This window comes from Myxocyprinus asiaticus, chromosome 32 (genome assembly GCF_019703515.2).
Source record: "Myxocyprinus asiaticus isolate MX2 ecotype Aquarium Trade chromosome 32, UBuf_Myxa_2, whole genome shotgun sequence".
Taxonomy (NCBI): Eukaryota; Metazoa; Chordata; class Actinopteri; order Cypriniformes; family Catostomidae; genus Myxocyprinus; species Myxocyprinus asiaticus.
Window position 1 is genome coordinate 38,006,057 of NC_059375.1, and position 24,736 is coordinate 38,030,792.

The 24,736-nt window shown below is 41.1% G+C and overlaps 1 protein-coding gene across 1 annotated transcript in view; it reads left to right on the top strand.

Annotated features, from left to right (window-relative positions):
- Positions 1 to 24,736, top strand: part of LOC127423078 (cadherin-12-like) — a 237,542-nt gene that overhangs the window by 111,792 nt on the left and 101,014 nt on the right. The window lies entirely within an intron of this gene.

Genomic DNA, 24,736 nt, shown 5'->3' on the forward strand with positions numbered 1-24,736 from the left:
CCAAAAGACAGCCGGTGAACAGGTAAGTGTGCTGGTCTCTGGAGTCACTCGCCCGCCCCAGTCACCGGCCAGTGTTGCGGGCTTGTGGAGCAGTCTTCCAGGTGGGGCGCCTGCTCAGCCTTGCCGTGAACCACCCTGCCCGGGCATGGAAAGTCCAGTCATCCCCTAAGTGCTGCTGGTGCGGAGTCTGTAGGCCTGGTTAAAACTCTCCAGCCCCTCGCTGTGGCTTATCAATACGATTCACCTCAGCTACACAATCCAGTTTGCCAGACGCCCACCCAGGTTCAGTGACATCCTCTCCACTACGGTGCGGGGCGAGGGTGTCTCCGTCCTCCGGGCAAAGGGAGCAATAGAGCCCGTCTCCATTACCGAGTTGTGCTAGGGCTTTTAAAGCCCTTATTTTATCATGCCCAAGAGAGGGGGAGGGTCGCACCCAATCTTGGATCTGCGTGCTTTGAACAAAGCCTTACACAGGCTTCCATTCAAAATGTTAATGCAGAAGCGCATCCTGGCATCAGTACGACATCAGGATTGGTTCGCGGCCATCGACCTGAGGGACGTGTACTTTCACGTATTGATCCTTCCTCAACACAGACCCTTTCTTCGGTTTGCCTACGAGGGATGAGCATACCAGTACAAGGTCCTCCCCTTTGGTCTATCCCTGTCTCCTTGCGTCTTTACCAAGGTCACAGAGGCTGCCCTGGCCCCGCTGAGGGAGAAGGGAATTCACATTCTCAATTACCTCGATGACTGGCTAATCCTAGCTCGCTTACGAGATCTATTATGTGCGCACAGGGACCTTTTGCTTCAGCACCTCGACCGACTCGGGCTTCAGGTCAAGAGACGGCATGTCCTTTTTCACGGATGCGCGCCCTATGAAGGTCTTAAGGTTACTGGATAGGAACACGATTCGCAGGGAAATGGCCAGACAAAATTTTCACTCGCACCAGCTCCCCTTCGTCCGCATCTTCGAAATTTACCCCATCGTTATCGGCAGCGTATTATGGGGTCCCACCTGGGCTCACAAACATGTCATCATTTTTTGTGACACCACCACCGCCATCGTGATCATCAAAGGCAGGTCCTCCTCCAGGCTCCTTAGCCCCTACTGAGACATTTGACATGGCAGAGCACCAACTGAACCCCATTCTCTCAGCTGAGCACATTCCCGGGTTTTTTCAATTCAATCGCTACTCTCTATCTCGTTTCAGGAGATCCATCAACTATGTCCCTCCACCAGCATTCTTCTTGTCCCCTGCCCACACCTTTCGAACCTCTACCGGACTAAGCCCCTCACTCCCCCCTTTTAGATTCCGCTAAAACTTATGCAGAAAGGACTTGCCCAGTCTACACTCATTTCACCCTTTTTTCTCAAACACTCCAAAACAGATCATGCGGGGTGCGGTTGTAGCTTAACGATATCTATAATCTCCAGCTCCTCCTGCCTCGACACCTCCACTGCATATATCTGCAAACTAGTTCACATGTATCTGACCCCTCAAATATTGTGATCCCCCTCCCCTAGTCTCAAGGCACTCATGTTCATAATCAAATGTGTTTTATCTTTCAACAAAGATACTGCACAACAATGCTGGCCTACCGTAAGGCCTCATATCACGTTGTTCATCTTTGGAAAAGATTTTGCACAACCACGGGCTCCTCGACGGAGGGCCCAAAATCAAACTCAAGGACAAGGAAACAATCTAACTCAACAAGAAAAAAAAAAATAAAGACCCCTCTATCATAAAAGCCATAAGTCAATGAAAGCACAGCTTATCCTATTACAAAGGTATTGCAAAACCATGCCAGGGATATTGTATATATCATGCAGGTGTTAATTCTAGGTGTTCACATTTCATTTTTTCGGCAATGAATGGCAAAACGAGACCAGCTTTGTACCTGACTGGATCTTCTCTTTTGGGGGTAGTATTTTATTTTCTTTCTTTTGGGGTAGGCTCCTTGCCCCCTGTCTCCTATCTCTGGCAGGATATGATGGTTCTGAGTACAACTTCTTCGGACCGCCAGACGGGGCTTACGCCAAAGACAGACATTACATTCCTGTTTTTTTTATATTCATCAAATAAATGTCATCTTAAATTTCACTCAAGTCTGCGAGTCTTCCTGATAGAAATGTAAGTGCAGTGTAGTTCTAGCGGAAAGACTCACAGCTGTACATCATCGCACCATTAGCTAGGTTACTCCAAGCCATTCATGTGTCAGCCATCGCTTTATTAGCCTGCTTACAATCTATCACATTACTGTTTCAGCGTGCCAACACGGCAACCTCCACTACCCCACTGCCACCAGCTGAGTCCCATCCTGCATGGGGGTAGGCTCATCGCCCCCTACCTCCTATCTCCGGCAGGATATGACGGTTCTGAGTACAACTTCTTCGGACCGCCAGATGGGCTTGCGCCAAAGAGAGACATTACATTTCTGTTCTTTTATATTCATCAAATAAATGTCATCTTAAATTTTACTCAAGTCTGTGAGTCTTCCTTATAGAAGTTGTTGGGCTGCAAGTTGCGCTTCCCCGGAGAGTAGTGGCAGCAACTGGTCAGGCGGCCATCTCCACACCTCGGCCATCTTCTCAAAGATGTCGAGGTAAGCTTCAGGATCATCGGCCGGCCCCATTTTCACTAGGGTTACCCGTGGGACGGTCGAGGTGGGCTCCGGTGTCACAGCAGCAACCCCCTCGTGGGTGATCAGGCTCCAGAACGCCTGTCGGTCCTCCACTTAGGCCTGGAGCAGGAGTTGGAAACGCTGTTCCTTCTCCAACCACAGCTGGACGAGGGCTTTGTTCTGGTTCTGCTGGATACCTGCGAGGGTTTTGATCACTTCACCCAGTGGTGACGATTCCATGATGACGTATCTCTTCGATTGGTTCCCGGGTTACAGCACCAGTGTGATACAGATCAAGGTTTTGGTATGGAAAGGAGGAGACAGGAAGCAGTGACACAGTTCAGGTAAGGTTTTTATTTTTTTCTGCCTTATGCGCTCTCTGTGTACTCTTCTCTGTGCTTGCTTAATTCATTCAATTCAGTCAACAAAAACTCTCAATAAATGTAAACTTCTGGTTAACATAAACTTTCAACACTCAGAAACACAAAACACTCAGAAAACACGCCAATGCTGCACTCTCATGTCATTCTCTCTCTGACATCTCTGGTGTGTTTGGCTGCTTTTTAAGGTCTCTCTCAGCCATCATTGTAACAAGAAACAGCTGTTAGAAATTAAGCCAACCAACTTGACGAGCCACACCAATCCCTCTCTCCCACAAACAGACACATGACCACGCCCCCATCCCCACAAGCACTTTTGTTAGAAAGGACATCCATTGTACAGATTGTTTACGTGAGCATGGTCTGGCTGACAGGTTGACACTTACACCTTGCTCCCGTTCTGTTCTTGACACCCACGTCTACCTCCCATTCTCAGATTAATTCCCTGCAATGACTCTGCAATCTCATCTCTCAGAGACAAGCCATCATTACCACTAAAATCTTTTCAACACAACTCATGTAGACATGGATCACTGTGCATGTGAATCAAGAGGTTTATTTACAGGGATAGAATTCAAATAAGAGTATAGGCTGTTTTAAAATAGATACGCTATCGACACAAAATGATAAAACCCAGCTACTTTTCAAGAATACTGATTTGGCATTATCTGTTGTGTGTGCATTAATAATATAGAGATGGATGGATGGATGGATGGATCACATTTATCAATATAAAATATACTTTAAGTATACAATCTCTACACAATTATATCCACAATAACCCATCCCCTCATTTCAATCAAGCTGTCTTTTTTTTTTAAATAGTCCCGGAGCTGAAGGGTTAAATTGACCCTTTAAATGTCTAACACACTCCATAATTACACCACAGCTGCAAATAGAACATTCAGTTTCATAATGAAATCACAGACCGCTGCTCTCTCCAGTAATCAGCTTCAAATGACCAGAGAGAATTTCCTCAGTGACCTATACACTAATCAAGGTCAGCATGTACATAGACCCAGCAAGACACACTGCAATTATCCACTTCACTCTCTTCACCAAGCATGTCTAAAGCATTAGAGTTTTTGAGTACCAAGGCCATGCATGGATCATCTAACTATGCATCCATCTATGGATCTGTTCCTTGTAAAGCCTGATCAGAACTCGGGTGTTTTTGACAATACTTTAAATAGAACATTGTGTAGAAACAGTACAGAACATCATTGCTGATATAAGGTTGCTGATATAGGTTGAGCATTCAAATTAAAAGGATTATATGGATTTGAGAGAGATACTTGTATACCAGTCATGCTCACTCTACTTCCCAGAATGCAACCGCACACTCTAGTACTCAAGTAAATATTGACCTTGCCTGGATCACAAGTGTTTCATTCCAAGCCAGATTGGAATTCTTCTGAGTTCCTCATCTCATGTTGACCTTGCAAGATATCAGGAACCAGTAGCAGATAATAATGGATTTTGTGTATCTTAAACAGTCTGATCTTTACCTGTATGTCTCAGCTTGCTTAAAACAAAAAGGTCAGCTTTTCCTTTTGCATTTAATGAGACTTGAGCATGATTGGGAATTTGCACTTGATAAGACTGTTTACAACGCCATAGTGCAATGAATGCTAATGCAGTTGAGATTGCAATGCTGTCTAACACAACTACCAACTGCATCTCATCATGAATTCGGCGACAGAAGGTTCGAAGTTCTTTAGCTGAAATCGGTCTGTGCTTACCCAAATTCAAACCACTGCCCCCAGTGGCTGAAGCTGAAGTGTTTTTAAACAAATGGGCAGGTGTAAGCTCCAGTTTCTAGATGAAATGGCCACAGAGTGTTGTAAGCAGTTGTAAATTATGTAATACAGTTAAAAAGAATGCATATTATTTTAACCATACACCCTAACCCAATCCCCAACCTTAATCATAATCGACAGTAGAGTAAAATTTTAATTTTAGAGGAAAAATGAACCACTGAATTGAGCACATCATTTATTATGTCAATGCGATGACTTTTGAGTCATCTGTCCTGACTCACAAGGGGATATATATACACTATATTGCCAAAAGTATTCGCTCACCTATCCAAATAATTGAATTCAGGTGTTCCAATCACTTCCATGGCCACAGGTGTATAAAATGAAGCACCTAGGCATGCAGACTGCTTCTACAAACATTTGTGAAAGAATGGGCTGCTCTCAGGAGCTCAGTGAATTCCAGCTTGGTACTGTGATAGGATGCCACCTGTGCAACAAGTCCAGTCGTGAAATTTCCTCGCTACTAAATATTCCACAGTCAACTGTCAGTGGTATTATAACAAAGTGGAAGTGATTGGGAATGACAGCAACTCAGCCACGAAGTGGTAGGCCATGTAAAATGACAGAGCGGGGTCAGCGGATGCTGAGGCGCATAGTGCCAACTTTCTGCAGAGTCAATCACTACAGACCTCCAAAGTTCATGTGGCCTTCAGATTAACTCAAGAACAGTGCATAGGGAGCTTCCTGGAATGGGTTTCCATGGCCGAGCAGCTGCATCCAAGCCATACATCACCAAGTGCAATGCAAAGCGTCGGATGCAGTGGTGTAAAGCACGCCACCACTGGACTCTAGAGCAGTGGAGACGTGTTCTCTGGAGTGACGAATCACGCTTCTCCATCTGGCAATCTGATGGATGAGTCTGGGTTTGGCGGTTGCCAGGAGAACGGTACTTGTCTGACTGCATTGTGCCAACTGTGAAGTTTGGTGGAGGGGGGATTATGGTGTGGAGTTGTTTTTCAGGAGCTGGACTTGGCCCCTTAGTTCCAGTGAAAGGAGCTCTGAATGCTTCAGCATACCAAGAGATTTTGGACAATTCCATGCTCCCAACTTTGTGGGAACAGTTTGGGGATGGCCCCTTCCTGTTCCAACATGACTGCGCACCAGTGCACAAAGCGAGGTCCATAAAGACATGGATGAGTGAGTTTGGTGTGGAAGAACTTGACTGGCCTGCACAGAGTCCTGACCTCAACCCGATAGAGCACCTATGGGATGAATTAGAGCGAAGACTGCGAGCCAGGCCTTCTCGTCCAACATCAGTGTCTAACCTCACAAATGCGCTTCTGGAAGAATGGTCAAAATTTCCCATAAAAACACTCCTAAACCTTGTGGAAAGCCTTCCCAGAAGAGTTGAAGCTGTTATAGCTGCAAAGGGTGGGCCGACGTCATATTAAACCCTATGGATTAAGAATGGGATGTCACTTAAGTTCATATGCGTCTAAAGGCAGATGAGCGAATACTTTTGGCAATATAGTGTGTGTATATATATATATATATATATATATATATATATATATATATATATATATATATATATTTTTTTTTTTTTTTCTAACTGATGAGAATTATGTTTTTCCCATAATAGAAAATTAAATATCCCAAATCCCATAGATTTCCATAGGAAATTTCTGACTATAATTACTACCACATATCCCCAAAATCCACCCATGCATCCAGTAAAGACCTTAAAGTCCTCAAATTATATGGGTGATATAACTTTCAAACATTTTACATTTTAAGGATTTTTAAAACTTTTCAAATTTTCAGGCAAGGCTTTGTCAAGCCAACATTCAAAGTTGTCTTAACCAACTTTACTTTTCTAGTTACAATTGATTTCTCTTTAAAATAACCTTAAACTATATAGATTTTATTCAGTTGCTATAATTATACTTTTCACACAGGGTGTAATAAACCAGACAGCTCCTTCATGCCAGTGTGTAGTGTTGTGCACTCTGCATCTGTTATAACAGCCACTTTAAAGACAATTAATACCTCTTTTCTTTAAGTATTGCTGCAACTGAAGTTTAGAGGTGGCCTAATCTAAAATACTATTGCTATAATGATCAAATAGGTTTATTTAAATTGCAAATGGCTGTGAAATGTTGTCAGCTGCATGCAACAGGAACCCAAGCACCACAATAATTTGACACCCCAAAAACAATCATCCTGCAGTAATCTTACCCCTCCCAAAACTCATGGTATTGAGCTCACAAAAACCTGATGCCAAACTAATTCTGCGGCTGCAGATGTGAAGTAATTTATACAGATTACCCTGTCCCAAATTATGCATGCACCATGCTAGCAATACAGCAGCTCATTTTGGATGCTGTAACAAGGTTAAAAATGGGCAAGAAGGAGGCAGGAATCAGCTGAACAGTCAAAGTAATATTTAATTTAAACAAAAAGACAAACACACACACACACGGCAGCTGCGTGTGGCTCTCTCCCTCTCCCGAACTGCTGCACCCGGATGCCTTAATCCCTCTCCTCGGCTGATTAGCCCGATTGGGGGCCGGGAGTGCATAGCCTCCTCCTCATCACACTCCTCCCTCCTTTGTCTCAGGCCGGGGATGCCCGGCATGATTTACAACCCACCCCCTTCTCGGATTCCGGCCCTGCCTGGTGGCAGGCTTTCCCCGCCTTCCTCGTGACCTGGGAGGGAGACAAGGGGAGGGAAAAGGGAAGAGGGAAAGAGTGAGCCGGAGCAACAGTGAGAGAGAGAGAGAGTAGAGAGAGAGAAAAAAAAAATTGCTCACCGGTTCCCAGACACGGCATCGCCTGGTCCTCGACCACTCCTCCGCCCTCTGGCAGATGACAGTCACTCCTCCCCAGGAGGACAGCAGCGAGTCCTCCGACCCCTGGTGGATGGAATGTCCCTCCGTGTTCTGGCGGCCGGTAGCGAGCCCCTCCGCCCCTGGCAATGGCTCCACTGCTCCAGGCGGCCGGCAGCGAGCCCCTCAACAAAAAGACACAGAACACATACGCACACACTGCAGCTGCGGTGGCTCTGTCTCTCCCGAACTGCCACATTCTTCTGCACTTATCCCTCTCCTCAACTGATTAACCTGATTGGGGGCCAGGCGCGTGTAGTCCCTCCTCCTCGTCACAAATGCATTTAGGGAAGTGAAAACATTTGCAATGGTAAATTATGCCACAAATGACGAACATGCTAGCACAAAAAAAAAAAAAAAAAAAAAAAATTGTTAGGGAAAAAGAGAATAATGATGTAATTTATCTGCTCTGCCAATATAAAAACTTTCCACATATTTTAATCTATTTTTTTTTTTTTTTTTTTTTTTTTTTTTAATAATGAGATTTCTGCTTGAATTGCACTGAAGACATGGTTCTGAAAATGTGAAAATGTCCTTAGCTGTATCACTTGCTTTTTGCATTGTTGCCAGAGGAATTAAGAGTGAGCTGATATTACTGAGTTAAAAGTTAAATAGCTTTTTAACACTTTTTTCCTTCACGCTGGTCATATAGCTTATTAATATTTTGAACTATGATGCATGGAGAGGGTATCATATTTCAGCTATAGGCAAGGGAAAATTGCTTTCATTTGTCAAATATGGATCCATTAAAGCATGGATATCCTACATCAGTTAATTGATTGGATGCTGGTGCTGGTGCTGGTGCAGACATTTAAGATTACTGCTTGACCTGAGTTGCAAAGGGATACAGTACTTCATATATATATATATATATATATATATATATATATATATATATATATATATATATATATATATATATATATATATATTTATATACACACACATACACTCACCAGCCACTTTATTAGGTACACCTGTACATCTACCTATTCATGTGATTATCTAATCAGCCAATTTTGTGGCAGCAGTGTAATGTATAAAATCATGCAGATATGGGTCAGGAGCTTCAGCTAATGTTCACATCAACCATCAGAATGGGGAAAAATTTGATCTCAGTGATTTAGACAAAGGCATGATGGTTGGTGCCAGACGGGCTGGTTTGAGTATTTCTGTAACTGCGGTCTCTAAAGTGTATAGAGAATGGTGCGGGAAAAAAAAAACAAACAACAACAACCAGTGAGCGGCAGTTCTTTGGACGAAAATGCCTTGTTGATGAGAAAGGGTCAACAGTGAATGGTCAGACTGGTCCGAGCTGACAGAAAGGCTACGGTAACTCAGATAACCACTCTGTACAATTGTAGTGAGAAGAATAGCATCTCAGAATACACAACATGTCTAACCTTGAGGCGAATGGTCTACAATAGCAGAAGACCACTTTGGGTTCCACTTCTGTCAGCCAAGAAATGAAAACTGTTGCTGCAGTGGGCCTAACATTTGTGTATCTCATTTGTGCTTTTCCAATCGTCTACTGTCCAGTTTTGGTGAGCCTGTGCCCACTGCAGCCTCAGTTTCCTGTTCTAAACTGACAGTAGTGGTACCTGGAGGGGTCTTCTGCTGCTGTAGCCCATCCACCTCAAGGTTCGACATGTTGTGCTTTCTAAGATGCTATTCTGCTCACTAAAATTGTACAGAGTGGTTATCTGAGTTAACGTAGCCTTTCTGTCAGCTCGGACCAGTCTGGCCACACGTGTTGTGTGTTCAGAAATGCTTTTCTGCATAGCACTGTTGTAATGCATGTTTGTTTGGGTTACTGTCACCTTACTGACAGCTTGGACCAGTCTGGCCATTCTCCTCTGACCTCTGTCTTTAACAAGCCATTTTCGCCCACAGAACTGCCATTCAGTGGATGTTTTTTTTGTTTTTCACACCATTCTCTTTACACTCTAGAGACTGTTGTGCATGAACATAATAATAATAATAATAATAATAATAATAATACATTTATTTTATATAGTGCCTTTCTTCAAACTCAAGGTCACTTTACAGGACCAATTAAGACCCAGAGAAGCATACAGTGCATCCGGAAATTATTCACAGCGCTTCACTTTTTCCACATTTTGTTATGTTACAGCCTTATTTTCCTCAAAATTCTACAAACAATACCCCATAATGACAACGTGAAAGAAGTTTAAAATCTTTGCAAATTTATTAAAAATAAAAAACGAAAAAACAAAAACAATCACATGTACATAAGTATTCACAGCCTTTGCCATGACACTCAAAATTGAGCTCAGGTGCATCTTGTTTCCACTGATCATCCTTGAGATGTTTCTACAACTTGATTGGAGACACCTGTGGTAAATTCAGTTGATTGGACATGATTTGGAAAGGCACACACCTGTCTATATAAGGTCCCACAGTTAACAGTGCATGTCAGAGCACAAACCAAGCCATGAACCAAGGAATTGTCTGTAGACCTCCGAGACAGGATTGTATCGAGGCACAGATCTGGGGAAGGGTACAGAAAAATGTCTGCAGCATTGAAGGTCCCAATGAGCACAGTGGCCTCCATCATCCATAAATGGAAGAAGTTTGGAACCACCAGGACTCTTCCTAGAGCTGGCCGCCTGGCCAAACTGAGTGATCGGGGGAGAAGGGCCTTAGTCAGGGAGGTGACCAAGAACCCGATGGCCACTCTGACAAAGCTCCAGATTTCTCTGTGGAGAGAGGAGAAACTTCCAGAAGAACAACCATCTCTGAAGCACTCCACCAATCAGGCCTGTATGGTAGAGTGGCCAGACGGAAGCCACTCCTCAGTAAAAGGCACATGACAGCCCACCTGGAGTTTGCTAAAAGGCACCTGAAGGACACTCAGACCATGAGAAACAAAGATTGAACTCGTTGGCCTGAATGGCAAGTGTCATGTCTGGAGGAAACCAGGCACCGCTCATCACCTGGCCAATACCATCCCTACAGTGAAGCATGGTGGTGGCAGCATCATGCTGTGGGGATGTTTTTCAGTGGCAGGAACTGGGAGACTAGTCAGGATCGAGGGAAAGATGAATGCAGCAATGTACAGAGACATCCTTGATGAAAACCTGCTCCAGAGCGCTCTGGACCTCAGACTGGGGCAAAGGTTCATCTTCCAACAGGACAACGACCCTAAGCACCCAGCCAAGATAACAAAGGAGTGGCTCCGGGACAACTCTGTGAATGTCCTTGAGTGGCCCAGCCAGAGCCCAGACTTGAACCCGATTGAACATCTCTGGAGAGATCTGAAAATGGCTGTGCACCGACGCTCTCCATCCAACTTGATGGAGCTTGAGAGGTCCTGCAAAGAAGAATGTTAGAAACTGCCCAAAAATAGGTGTGCCAAGCTTGTAGCATCATACTCAAAAAGACTTGAGGCTGTAATTGTTGCCAAAGGTGCTTCAACAAAGGATTGAGCAAAGGCTGTGAATACTTATGTACATGTGATTTTTTTTCTGTTTTTTATTTTTAATAAATTTGCAAAGATTTCAAACAAACTTCTTTCATGTTGTCATTATGGGGTATTGTTTGTAGATTTTTGAGGAAAATAATGAATTTAATCCATTTTGGAATAAGGCTGTAATATAACAAAATGTGGAAAATGTGAAGCGCTGTGAATACTTTCCGGATGCACTGTAGGTCAAAGAGATATGTTTTGAGATTGATTTTGAAATCATGTATGGAGGTGTGATCATGGAGATACTGAGGGATAGAGTTCCAAGGCGAAAAAAAAGCAAAAAGCCCAACCACCTAGTGAGGTCAGCTTGCAACGTGGAATGAATGAATGAATAATAGGCCCAAATCAGATGACTTGAGTGAGTGGAATGGGGTATAGCAGCATACGAGATCAGTGATGTATGAGGGGGCAAGACCATGTAAAGCTTTGAATGTTGTAAGGAGAATTTTGTATTGTAAATGATAGGAGACAGGCAGCCAGTGTAGCCTACAAAGTATGGGAGTGATGTGAGAGGATTTCTTTGAGTAGGTGAGAACCATAGCTGCTGAATTCTGGATGTACTGCAGTTTGTTTATTGTTTTAGTCGGAAGGCCAGAAAAGAGGGCATTACAATAGTCAAGTCTAGAATGAATAAAGGCGTGAACAAGAGTTTCTGCATCTTTGGTGCTAAGAATGGGGCGGAGTCGTGCAATGTTACAGAGATGATATAAAGCAGTTTTTGTGAGAGAGGAGTTACTGATCATCCATGAGTTGATGTCCATAATACATTCAGAGAGGGAACTTGTGGGGAATGGGGTAGTGTGCTTAGAGCTGATATAAAGTTGAGTGTCATCAGCATAGCAGTGAAAGTTGAGGCCAAGATGGCGAATAATGTGACCTAGAGGAAGCATATAGGTGATGAAGAGCAAAGGACCAAGTACAGAACCCTGTGGGACACCTTGAGAAACAGGAACAGAATTTTATTTAAACTGACGAATAGAAATGTAGTGTTGGTGGCCAGAGAGCTAAGAGATGAACCAGGACAGAGCAGTGCCTGAGATGCCAATTGCAGAGAGCCTAGCGATAAGTATGCTATGAGAGATAGTGTCAAAGGCAGAACTGATGTCTAAAAGGATCAGGAAAGTGATGGCTCCAGAGTCCGCAGCCATCAGTAGATCGTTAACAACTTTGATGAGTGCAGTCTCAGTGCTGTGAAAAGGACGAAAACCAGACTGACAACACTCAAAGAGATTGTGTGTGGCCAAATAGGAGAGAAGATGAGATGCAACCACTTTCTCCATAACTTTAGACAAAAAAGGAAGATTCAAAATAGAGCGGTAATTTTTAAGATCAGTGGGATCTAGGCCAGATTTTTTTTTAAACTGGAGTGACAGCCACAGTTTTCAATTCTGAAGGAACAAAGCCAGTACTAAATATCCTATTGATAAGGTGGGAAATAGGCACTGAGATAACAGGCAGACATTGTTTAAGCAAGACAGTGGGTGCAGGATCAAGCTGGCAGGAAGTAGAATTCAAATTGCTAATTAACTCAGAAACAGTAGATGGGGTGGTGGTGGCGATATCAGTAAAAGTGCCAATCTGGTGGTTTGTGAGAATCCTGAAGTGGATCAGAAGGAACAGTAGAGGGGAAAAGTTTGTAAACTGAGTTGATATTATTCTGAAAGGAGTGAAAGTTCAGTAGAGGCTGAAGTGAGGGGTGCAGGTGGGTTAATGAGTTTATTGACAGTAGAAAAAAGTGCTTTGGGTCAAGAAGATGCGTTATTGATAATGGACAAAAAGTAAGATGAGCGTGCATCATTTAATGCTGATTTGTATGCCTGTATATGGTCATTATAGGCAGTTAGGTGAACAGATAGACCAGTTTTCTTGTAAAGATGCTCAAGGCGGCATCCTGTAGCTTTGAGTGAGTGGAGGGTACACATCTACTTTTAAGAGGAACATGAAAATCAAGAGCATTTGAGATGGTTTTGTTGTAGCTAGTGAGTATGTCAGTTGGACAGGAAAGTTGCATGATGTCTGTACGGAAAGATGTTTGAAGTGATGCAGAGAAGGATACAGGTTAATGGAAGTAAAGTTGCGAAAGGTATCGCTAAGATAACATTTTCCCCCATTCTGATTGTTGATGTGAACATTAACTGAAGCTTCTGACCCATATCTTCATGATTTTAAACATTACACTGCTGCCACACAATTGGCTGATTAGATAATCACATGAATACAGTATATATATATATATATATATATATATATATATATATATATATATATATATATATACAGTATATATGGAACACAAAACAGGAGACACTACCGACAGGACAGAATGGATGAGGAAACAGGATGAACTGGCACAGTACAGCGCACATGACAATAACAATAGGCAAACAAGAAGGCGGGGTATGACGTGAGACTGTGAGACGTGGCAATAAAGAAACAAAAGAAAGCCACGTGCTCTCACAAGACGGAAACACACGAATGACACGAGCGCATACTGCCAGAACTACAAGGCAACATGCGCTCATGCCAAACGACAGATGAGACAAGAGAATGCACGGCAACACCAACAAAGCGATACCATGCACTCTCACACTTGAAAAACCTGAGCGCGCATCGTGAGGCAACCACCACGTGATGCACGCAACAGGCGACAAATGAGACAAGACACCTGTGCTACAGTTCGGCCATCAATAAACCCGAAATCTCAGACCGAAGTGACCGAACCCCAGCACAACGTGAAAATAGATCGTTACCCAGACGCACAGTGGCTGAACCCTGACATTTGGAATAATGTACAGATTTTGCTGTTTCGGAAGGAAGTTGGTACTTTAATTCACCAAAGTGGCATTCAACTGATCACAAAGTATACTTAACATTGTCTTTGTGTTTGTTTTTGAGTTGCCACAGTATGCAATAGACTGGCATGTCTTAAAGTCAATATTAGGTCAAAAATGGCAAAAAAAAAGTAACATCTTTCTCTAGAAACTCGTCAGTCAATCATTGTTTTGAGGAATGAAGGCTATACAATGCTTGAAATTGCCCAAAAAAAGAAAAAAAAAAGGTGTACACAACAGTCTTCAAAGTCAAAGGACAACTGGCTCTAACAAGGACAGAAAGAGATGTGGAAGGTCCAGATGTACAACTAAACAAGAGGATAAGTACATCAGAGTCTCTAGTTTAAGAAATAGACACCTCACATGTCCTTAGCTGACAGCTTCATTGAATTCTACCAGCTCAACACTAGTTTCATGTACAACAGTAAAGAGAATACTCAGGGGTGCAGGCCTTATGGGAAGAATTGCAAAGAAAATCAAAAAGAAAAGGTTAGAGTGGGCAAAGAAACACAGACATTGACCAACAGATAATTAGAAAAGAGTGTTATGGATCTTAAACCCATTGAGCTTTTGTGGGATCAGCTAGACTGTAAGGTACATGAGAAGTGCCTGACAAGATGGTACAGGAATATACAATGGCAAGTGCTACAGGAAGTGTGGGGTGAAATGTCACCTGAGTATCTAGACAAACTGACAGCTAGAATGCCAGTGATCTGCAAAGCTGTCATTGCTGCACGTGGAGGATTTTTTTGATGAGAACTCTTTGAAGTAGTTTTTTTAAATGGAGTAGTAATTTTTCACATTATTTATGTGCTGTCAAATCTGTTTTGATGCATCCAAGACAAGCACAGAATTTGTATGATCTACTTCGACAGTGCTTTGATAGACTTTTTTGGTGCGTTTTGTCCATTTTGTAGTTTAACAGACGTGGACACTTAATTTGCATGGGAGAAAGCGGTTTCAATTCTTTAAAATTTCTACTTTTGTGTTCAGCAGTAATACATAACAGCATACAGGTTCAAAACAACATGAAGGTGATTAAGTAATGGCAGAATTTTTATTTTTGGGTGATCTATCACTTTAACGGTGCAAGCTATTGGGCCCTCGAGAAAAAGAGACCATTTCAGAAGAAAACATTGAGAAGAAAACACGGGTACAATAACTTTTGTTTTCTTTATATTTGTTTTTCCATCACAGCAGATCTGCTGGAATGAAACGCCTATTCTGTCAGGTCTCATCTGTCTTTTGAGCTTGACAGACTTTGATTTTTTGTTTATACACAGCTTTTCCACTTTTCTTTTATTCTAGTCATGATGCTGGTGTGTTGCTGTGGTTTTGATGCGTAAGTAGAATGTAGTATTCTGTAATTGCTTGTGATTTGATCAGCCGTTTATCCACCTGAGACTGTCTCCATCTGTTTGGAATGGTGTGTTTGTTTCATTAAAACAAACACACACAGACAGACAGACACACACACATATTTTGGTGTGGCTATCCTTATAAGGACTCTCCATTGGCATAATGATTTTTATACTGTACAAACTATAGATTCTATACCCTAAACCTAACCAGGCAGTGTATAAAGGATGTAATTTGCATCATACTAGCTACTGATATGTTTTGTTTTTAGCTAATAAATTCATTGTTATGACAAAATCAAATATAAAGATGCTATAAAGCAAGAATAAGAAATCAACCAATAAAGGATTAATTAATATTTTATAATGCCAAACAAGTCCAAAACTAGTCACTTACAAGTGCAATTATTAGACACGAATAACTGTCTAATTTCTGGTCCCTAAAATAAAGTGTTACCTTTTTCTTTTTTTTTCTTTTTTTTTTTTTTGGGGGGGGGGGGGGGGATTATAAAATAATCAAATGTAACAAAAAAAACAAACAAAAAAAATAAATAGATAATATAAAATCAAAAATCTAAATAATCAAATGAAATTCCAATCAAATAATGTACTTTTAATTTGTAATTTATTTAAGGAAATATTATGGGTTCAATTCAAGTTAAGCTTAATCAACAGCATTTGTGGCATAATGTTGATTACCACAAAAATAATTTTTAATCCTCCCTCCTTTTCTTTATAAAAAGCAAAAATAGTGGTGACTGAGGCACTTACAGTGGAAGTGAATGGTGCCAATGAGGGTTTAAAGTCAGAAATGTGAAGCTTATAATTTTATAAAAACACTTACATTAATTCTTCTGTTAAAACGAATGTATTATTTGAGCGGTAAAGTTGTTTAAATAGTAATTTTCGCCATGGCAACAAAGTTGTAAAATTGGATATAACTTTAAACAGAAAAGGTTATTAAGCGATTTTATCACATTAAAATCATGTTACCACGCAAAATGTTTACATCATGTGGCGTAAAAATTTAACATTTTCGGATTTGCTCCATTCACTTCCATACTAAGTGCCTCACTGTAACCCAGATTTTTGCTTTTTTTTAAGAAAAAAAGGTAAAAGTTCAAAATAAATGTTTGTGGTAATCAAAATTATGCCAAAATTATGTTGATTGATCTTAAATTGTATTTAACCCAGAATATTAATTTGAATCGCTGAATTAACCACAAATAGGACCTACAGTACCGTGTGGTTGTTTTATATATAAACCATTTAATTAGTTGAATTTCCATCAAAAATAACCATACTGCATATAAACAATTACTATGAAATAAAATTACTCATACCTTGATGTAAGACTTAGGTCATACTGCCTAGCCTAATTGTACAGATGTCTGCTTTTTCACAGAACGGATTCATAAACACACAGACAAACACGCAAGTTTGAAGTAAATGACTCTAGTACTCAAGAGTCGTTTCCTAAGCCTCTTGCAGGTGTAGCACACTAGGGAATGTATTTATTTAACTGAATTGGCTGAGTGTTCAAAGCCTATTCTGAGTGTTTTAGCATGCTACGAGCGTGCAAAAACACCGGCCCTCATGAGGCTTCCGTATCCTGGTGTGTAAGTAAAATCCAGCCAATAAGCTGCCGCTTCTTGTCCAAATCAAGCATGCATTTCATTGCGGACCAGACACCATAGTGAACTGTATGATCATGCACACAGTATGCATAGAAACATACACAAACACACATATAATGCAGAATTACAAAACGCAAATTACTGGATGAATAAGACATGGTCAATGCCTCAGAGGCAGTGTAAATATCATGCAAGTACTTTTTTTTTTTTTTTTAATTTTTTTTTTTTTATAAACCAGACTCCCCCAAAAGCTTATTTATTCCTCCAGTATATTAGACACAACTGAGTCTGCAGGCAGCAGAACAGTCTAATTAATTGTCCCTATTGTGAGAGGAGGCAAATATTTGACTGTCGCTCTCTCAACACTTGTTGACTGTGACCATAACGTGTAGAGCAAATAGATCCAAACCAGTGGTTAAATTTGATTCATTGTACACAGCAAGGGTTAAAAAATTAAATGTGTGTCGTTATTGTAGAAGTTGGAGCTGCAAATGGTATAATGGGGGTCTTACAGAAGACATCATTAGGAGTGAACATGTGAAGCCACAAACTTGCTGTGTAACAGGTTTCCTTTGTCAAAAAAACAACTTAATTTATAAAAAATAAACATCAGCTCACATGCAAGGAATGGTTTATTACAATATAATCCATTCCTAATAGAGGGGGGAAAAATACATCCTATACTAGTTTTCCATTTCCCGACAAAATTTTAACTCCAAATCTTATTTTTGTTTTTAAAATGTGTGTAAAGATAGCACTTATTTAATTATCTACATAACAAAATGTGAATGGAGTCTGTACATTTGCAATTCAGGCCAAATTGAATGCAGAAAGTTTAGAACAAACCCAAATCAGAATATTTTAAGAAACTCAGTACAGTACTGCCTACATTTTGTAATCACTGTTATAAGTCAAATAAACAATTTTTCATACAAATATAACATTGAATAATATTAACCCTTCAAGGGACCGTGAGAAAAATTATATTAATAACTACAGTCTTGACCAACACAAAATAGATAATGTTTGAAAGCTTAGATGCTGTACTTTTCAATGCATGCAGGCATTATTACCGAATCTAAACAAGTGCACTGTACATATTATGGCAATCAGTAAAAACATCAAACTTATCAAATAGCCATGTGTCAAATGTTGTTGGAAAGCTCTTAAAGAGTAGAATACAATCAGCCTATTTGACTCACAGACAAAAATATAGCAAATAATAGCTATAGTACATGTCTTTGACAGTTATGTTGGCGTTGCTTAAATGCTGCATTTTCACTTATAACTTTATGATACAAATACACGTAACATAAAATGTCACATACCATTACTTATAGGAAGTGATTATCTTTCAAATGAGCCCACAAACAAGGTAAACGGATGCATAGATCATTAGATAATCCACAAGAAGCTCAATGTTACATGTGGCCACCAGGAGATAAATGACACAGACTCAATGATGCAGACTCATTGAGTAAAAAGGCACTCATTCTGTGAAATCCTCTTTACTAAAATCATGTCTGCATGCTACGCATACCTCTAAACATTGTTGTGTTTGTGTGTGCAATTAGTGTTTATTTACAATTATTATGTTTTATTTGTTTAAAGAGGCTTTCGGACACATGGAGACATTTTTGGACAATATGATAAATAATGTTTTGTAATGCTACAACTTTTGATTGCTTGTCCATCCTTTATAAAAAAACAACAAAAAAAAAACAAGACGTAAACATATGTGTTAACATGATTGGAGTGTAATTATATATATATATATATTTTTTTTTTTTTTTTTTTTTTTTTACTAACCTCATCTGTGTGAAGTTATATCCAAAATTACAACTTTGTGCTCATGACAACGAAACCCTATAATCTCGGTACTGGATATAATTTTACACAGAAAAGGTAAGTAAGTGATTTTATTACACTAAAATCATGTTCACACATATATTGTTTACATCTTGTGGCTATACTTTTGAAACAGTGTTTATTTAAGCATGTATGGACTGGCCCCATTCACTTCCATAAGCGCCTTACTTTAACGCTTTTTTATATATACAGTATATAAACAAGGGCTAAGTCTAAATAATTGTTTGTGCTAATCATCATTATGCCACAAATGCTTGGTTTGGTGGTGGTGTAGTGGGCTAAAGCACATAACTGGTAATCAGAAGGTTGCTAGTTCAATCCCCACAGCCACCACCATTGCGTCCTTGAGCAAGGCACTTAACTCCAGGTTGCTCCGGGGGTATTGTCCCTGTAATAAGTACACTGTAAGTTGCTTTGGTTCTAAGCATCTGCCGAATGCATAAATGTAAATGCTGTTGATTTAGCTCAACTTGTAATGAACCCAGAAAATTCCTTTAACTTAAAGAACATATACATTTTAAATATTCAAAAGAATTCAATCTTAAATATTCAAAAATATTCCTAATGTAATTTAATATTCAAAAGGTCATAATCCTTAACTAATTAAAAATATATATATATATATTATGGCTATATTATGGCTCAAACAAATTATGTGTGGGTGAATACACATCTAACAGTTTGCTGACATCTTCAAATTCACTAAACATCTAGATGCATTCTGTTTCTCCCCCGCTGTCTTCTCTGATTTGGCGCTTTTGGATTTCAAATTTGCATATAAATAACATATGTTTCACTTTATTACTCATCTGAGCTTGTCAATTGATGCTTAATGACTTGAAGTTGTGATGTGTGAAAAACATAAATAGCAAGTGTGTCTGCTGATAGTCTAATGAGCATCTGTAAAGGCCGTTTACTCTGTTCACATTCCTCTCATTCCTGGAAAATATTTCATGAACTCATTATCAAAATGAGATGCTTACCAACTTGCTTTAAAAGTTGGTGCGGTTTCTTTTAAAGAATAATTAGGACCCAGCCGGAACTAAATGCACCACTCTCATTTAAAAATCCCTTTATGTATAATGTAATTGGTTGCTATTGTTATGCAAATCCAATTTTTAATTAGTATCACCTAACTTTTCAATTTCTAGCTATTATTGGAATAACTGTTCAGTTTTTCCCTCTTTTGAAGATCTATAACCTTTTCCCCCATGCTTTTTATTTAATTCATTTTTGAATGTGCAGATATGAGACAATGAACTAATCTGATATAGAAGCGCTCTTTCTGCATTCATCTGATTTACTGATTTATCATTATTTTACACACTTCTTTAAGTTGATAGAGTCACTATTTGCAGCAAGTTACTCTCTAAAGTCAAGACTATGATGAAAATTTTTAGAACTAAAAAATATTGTTCTCAGTGCTTTCCAAAAAACTGCCACATAATTAGTCTATGCTCAGTCAACTTCAGAGACACTTTTGTCTCTAAGACTCGCACAGAAAGCCAGAAAATATGAGAAGTCTGCTCTGTCATATAGCCTGAGTGCCGAAAATGAGCGAAAATGTGATTTGAGCAAAAAATAAATAAATTAATAAATATGTGAGAGAAATAACATACTGTGAAGATATAATTAGGTCAAGTTCATTTACCTGCAGGCTAGCAGCAAATCAGATCCTCAGTGTTCAAATCAAAGAAACTCTTTTAAGCATGCTGAAATGTGGTGTAAAGGACTAAATACATACTTCTCTCTCAGAAGGAATAAAAGTATTGCCAACCTTTCATTCAGAAAGTTTTCCTTCTGAAACAAATTACACGATAAAGTTCCAGTCTCACGATAAGTTTAAATAGCATACTCTGTACTGTAGGCTATTTTTTTTCTGTATATCTTCTAGACAGCATCTTTAGTTATAATTATTAAATTTTGTTCAGCTAGTGTACTTAAGTCATTTACATCTATTTAGCATTGCACCTAACCATGCACTCTCTTCCACTAACTGAAGAACATCAAGTAAAACCATGCACCATACTACAAAAATAATGGCAATGTTTTGAAACTCCCCTAAATAAGCATACTCTCTCAATTAGATGATATCCAAGTATCATTTTTTATCTGATTTCCAAAACCCAGTTAACATAAACGGTTTATTATGTTAACTCTTCTACTAGGCCAAGAGCTAGGCTCAAGAGTTTATTGAATAATCTTAGTTTTGACTGACTTCGTCTGACCAACACAAGTTCAACAAGTGTTCTTATACCAAGCAAAGACAATGGAAAATTATTGCTTCAAAACATTGTCCCTTGACGTTAAAGACATTCAAATGGAGATAATTTCAAATCTCTAACTTGTGAAGATGAAACCACACACAACATAACATTAAACAGAAACAATAATGTATAGCAAGAGCAAGAAACAAGATAAACAGAAAAGTAATAAGTAAAATGTAATATATAAAATGAATATAAAGAAATTAGTAAATATACAAGAAAGTAATATGAAAGAATTAAAGAACTACATAAATGATATACAACACAGATGTTTGTTTGCTCTCTTGAAGCTGCAAACACACCCAGGTTGCTTTTAAAAAAATATTTATTAAAATATCATTAGATCCATCAGCTGCATTTTGCTGTGTTTTAATGTCTTGTGCAGGATCGCCAGGATTTTAAGACACCGTGTCAGGTTAAAAATAATTTTAACACCTGCGTTCTTTTCTATTTGTTGCGCTGCGATTTATTTATTTATTTATTTATTTATTAGCACTGGAATGTGTTAGGTCTGAACGGCCCCTAGTAGAAATCTTACTGAAATAAAACCTCATAAATGACTGATTTGGAACACTTTACATAAGCTGTAACTTCACAAGGAACATGCTCCTCATAAAATAGTGCTCCTCAGGCAGAACGCATAGGAGACTCAAATCACAATAGAGTGTAACAGATGCCTGCCCACTTTTTCAGCCATCTGGGTTCCGGAAATATTTTTTCCCATTAATTTTTCCCATAGGGATTTCATAAAATGTGTACTTACGTCCTTCATAGGGGCTTGAACTACTACCGGAAGCATTGCAAAGGACATAATCAAATAAAAATAAATATATATATATATATATATATATACATATGGATCAATATAAACATTTTCCCATCAGGATCACAGGTAGTGTAGTTCTTTACCAGGAATTCTGCTACTAAACACGATGTAGTGAAATAATAAAGACTGATGGCTTCAACAGAAGCATATACCATCAAATTACAACACTGGAGCTCCTGGAAGGCCTGCCTTTAAATGTTTATAAGTTCAACTAAAATAATCAATAATTGTATTTTTATTTTGTTTTTTTCTTCTGCAACCCCACTGTGGTGCTCTATTAATTTCAACAGAGTTTGGTATTAGCATGTTACTAAGCTATCAATGTGTTCCCTATCTGTCACTCAATCAACGCTGTGTCGATGTAGTGACACCAGGGGTCACTCTTGGGATCCCCAAACACCTCTGATCTTTGAAAAAAGGCGAGTGGAATTGGCATGCCACTCCCCCAGACATAAGGGTATAAAAGGAGCTGGCTCGCAACCACTCATTCAGATTTTCTCTTTGGAGCCGAGCGGTTGTGCTCAGTGATCTGAATTCCTCCGCTGCCTGTACTCACCTCAATCTGCTGGATTTTACGGCGCATTTCAGCGGCTTCTCCCCCTCTGCACCCGTGGAGTGCAGAGAACGTACCTGGGCACTTCTGCAAACTAAAAGAGTATATTCTCTAGAAGGGTATATTTTTTTCTCCTAAAAGAGTGGCACTTATGGGAACATCTTTTTAAAGATGCCTTTCCTTTTGTGTATTATTCCTGGTTGCGGTCGTTACCTCTCCACTTCTGACGGCCACGATTGCTGTCTTACGTGTCTGGGTGCTGCCCACGCGGAGACATCGTTCATGGATGGGTCATGTCCTCATTGCGAGAACATGACTATGGCAATGTTGCGGTCATGGCTTTCCTTTGTAAGAGGGAATGCCACCCCAGCGGCTCCCCGCCTCGGTCCTTCTACCTACGGGTATGAGGACGCATCGGTTAGCACTGGGGGCGATTTGGGGACTTCAGTGGGAGCACCTCCGCCAGGTAACCCCCCATGGACCTCCCATTCCTCAGCACACCCACTTGCCCCGATCGGGCTCTCGGATGAGACCGCCGGCTCATCTCAGGGTGAGTTTGACCTCTTATTCGGAGCTCAGGAAGATGATGAGCTCTCTATTGCAGCATCGGAGAACGGGCTCATCCAGTCTGACATGGAGGCTTCGGATGGGCTTCCACCTTCGGGTATGGTCACCCAGTCTCAGGCCGATGCGGAGCTGATGGACATGCTTGCCTGGGCGGCCCCGAGCATCGGGCTAGAGTGGAACCCTCCACTCTCCCCTGAACCCTTGCGGCTTGATGATTGGCTCCTGGTCCCTTTCTTCCTGGAGGTGCATGAGGAGCTGACAAGATCATGGAGGGCACCTTTTACTATCCGATCCCGGTCTTTCAGCTCCCCCGCTCTCACTACCCTCGATAAGGCGCTTGCAGTGCACTTGTGCCCGCAGAGCGCCGCCACCTGGTGCGGTCACCCTAGGCTCCCGTCCAGGGCCTGTAGGTTTACGTCGTCTCTGGCGACTAAGGCCTACGGTGCCACTGGAAAAGCCGCCTCCGCCCTGCACGCCATGGCTCTCCTGCAGGTACACCAAGCCTAGGCGCTAAAAGAACTGCACGAGGGTAGTTCTAATCCGGGATTGATGCAGGAATTGCGCTCAGCGACCAACCAAGCTCTCCAGGCAACGAAGGTCACGGCGTGGTCTCTCAGGCAGGCAATGTCCACCCTGGTGGTCCAGGAGCGCCACATTTGGCTCAACCTGGTCGAGATGATGGAGGCTGATAAGGCACAGTTCCTTGACTCCCCCATCTCCCAGGTTGGACTGTTTGGCAACACTGTCGAGGATTTTTCCCAGCAGTTCTCGGCGGTGTAGCCCTGTACTGGGGTAGGTGCTCCACATATGCCAGTTCCCCATAGGTGACCCCATGTGATATATCTTCTGCTAAATCGTTTCCCTGTTGGTAAACTGTGTCTTCCTTGTCCCCCTGTCACCGTGTTTGTAGAGCTCCTCCCCCTTCGGGTAGGACCTACCATGGGACTTCTCTACATGACATACTTCCGACAAGACTCAGTAAGACCATGTGATGTATTTCCACTCAAAATACCCTCTCCCCCCCTCTGGGCGGGGTGGTCTCTGTGGTGTCTTCCCCTTGGGAGTGACACCACCCCGACATAGACACTTATGGCCCCCAGTCGGTAAACAAAATCCCACTCTTTTTGAGGAGAAAAAAGAAGAAAAGATGCCACAGCTGAGCTAGCCTGTCCCCATTTTTTGGGCAGTCGACTTGTCCCCGAAGGGACCATTCGACGCTCATAAGAGCATTGGGGGAAGTTACATGACGGCCTGGTACGCTTACTACGAGGCACACAGTGGTCTGCCCATCTCGCACCGCCAGTCCACGTAACACAGTTCAGTCATTGTGGCGTTTTGTATAGGGACCCCTAGTGTCACTTCATCGACACAACGTCAAGTGAGTGACAGATAGGGAACATCCTGGTTACTTTCGTAACTTCTGTTCCCTGATTGAGGGAATGAGATGTTGTGTTCCTCTTGCCACAACACTGAACTACCTGCTGAAATGGCCGGGACCTTGTCACGGCTCCTCAGCACAAAACCTGAATGAGTGGTTGCGAGCCAGCTCGTTTTATACCCGTATGTCCGGAGGAGTGGCATGCAAATTCTTTCTTCAAAGATCAGAGGTGTTTGGGGCTCCCAAGAGTGACCCCTAGTGTCACTACATCGAAACAACATCTCGTTCCCTCCATCAGGGAACGGAGGTT